General features: G+C 42.6%; 1 pseudogene; it reads right to left on the reverse strand.

Annotated features, from left to right (window-relative positions):
- Nucleotides 1-432: 432 nt before the first annotated feature.
- On the reverse strand, nt 433-1,019 carry LOC110315295 (annotated as a pseudogene).
- Between the last annotated feature and the right edge of the window lie 981 nt (nt 1,020-2,000).

A 2,000-nucleotide genomic window follows, 5' to 3' on the forward strand; every position in this document is an offset into this window, starting at 1 on the left:
ACTTGGGATCTGTCCTTCCTGGTTTGTGTTGAATGTTCTCACAATTGATCTCTAAGGACAGGTATGCAGGGAGAGGGCAAGGAATAGCCTCACTGAGAGATCCCAATTCCCTGGTCTCCTCTGCCAGCCATACTTTCCCACACAGAAACTTCAGGTAACATGATGTATGGGAACTTTTCAGAAAGATGATAATCTCTTCTCAGATTCATTTGTTTCCAGGGACTGGGAAGATGCCTCAACACACACACACACACACACACACACACACACACACACACACACACACACACACACACACACAAACTCTCTCTCTGTGTCTGTCTCTATTCCTCTCTCCCTAAACCTGTCCTACACAGAGATACCAGAATTCTAGATTTGCATGCAAAGGTGTTTATTAATTAGGAAAGACCTGTTCATCTAAATTAAAGGGAATCAGCCACAGGTTTCATGAGGACAGGTGCTGATATGGAGCACAGGTAGAGGAATTGGTTCTTCACTACTGTGGCCTTGCCAGTAGCAGATGAGCAAAGGTACAGAGTGCTGGCACTGGAGGTAAAATGTCCCATCCAAGCGAACCAGAACTACTAGATACTTGGGACTGTCCTGTGGAGTTTTGGGCTTACAGGAAACTGTGTAGTACTCCACTGATCCTTTCATTCGGTATCTGCATTGGTTAAAAGGTATTTCCTGACTTATGAGTTTACACACACTTATAGGTACCTGAGATGAACTATTATGACAGTTTGTACTTATATTGTCACTGTACAAGACACTTGGATTGCCACACACACCAATAACACTACCAAAACTTGTATGAAAAAGGTAATTAAGTTCTTTTATATTCTTCTATTCCTGATAATAGTAAGCTTTTCAGCATTACAATGTAGGTTGACTTTATTAGTGATATGATGGGTGTCAAACCACCGGGAAGGGGTTGGTCCCTGGCATGAGGAAAGCATTAGGATAAGTCCTAGCAGCAGCAGGAGATAAGGTCAGGACTCAAGCAGCTTCAGACCCATGTTTGCTGTGAGAACAGAAGTGAAGTGACTCCTCGCAGCTTGCCTCAGTTTTCCTTATGTCTTCCTCAAGGCCCTCTGCTGTCATTGTGGGTCCACAGTGCCACTTTTCTTGGACACTGCCCCATCACCTGCCCACCCTGTCCCAGGCCTAGACAGTCAATGTCTTACCCAGTCTTCATTGTGGCTTCCATGGAACTGAGAGCTGGTTGTCTTGGAAATCCAGGATAATGGGTGAGTTCCAATTTTTTTCAGGAGAATTAAATCGTTTATTGAGTACACATGATAATGGATGATACGCAAACTTCATTCCCATCTGTTATTTTATCTGATACCATTATTCAATTTTGGTAGTGCATAGGGTGTGCCAACAACCATTTTATTACCAAATTGTGACTTTGCTTGGATGACCCTTTCAATTGTGAAACTCATTAAAAGTTACAACAGTAACTGGCAGCTTACCAACATCAAGGTTTTTGAAAACAATGGCTTCTCCACCCAAGCAACCATAAATAATTTCCCAATGGAACTTGGCACCACTCTGAAGGAATTCTAACTTCACACTGTTGGGGAAGTTTACCAAGATGGCTTCAGAATAGACTAACTTTACACAGCACATTAAAAACAAGACACATTTATTCAGTGTCATGATCAGACCATTACATTTAGCAATCCACAGCATAGGTGAAAAAGGTCTACAGTAAAACCTTTTGTTGGAATGCTTTACACTTTCCNCAGAACAGAAACTAAAATAACCTGTTATACAATTAGTCACAAATACAGCCCTGGAGTTTTTGCCCACACACATGAGTATTGTCTAAACCATGTCTTCTTTGTAGCAGCTAGGCCCTGCCACCACTGTGCTTGGCTGAGTTCACAAATCTGTTGTAACCTGTAGCTTCCCTGTCACTTCTCTGGCTCTCCTCTCCTGCTAAGCTTTGTTTCCTGCCTGTATGTACTTAGAACCTCCTGCCACTGCCATAG

Source organism: Mus pahari, unplaced genomic scaffold (assembly GCF_900095145.1).
Source record: "Mus pahari unplaced genomic scaffold, PAHARI_EIJ_v1.1 scaffold_12227_1, whole genome shotgun sequence".
Classification (NCBI taxonomy): domain Eukaryota; kingdom Metazoa; phylum Chordata; class Mammalia; order Rodentia; family Muridae; genus Mus; species Mus pahari.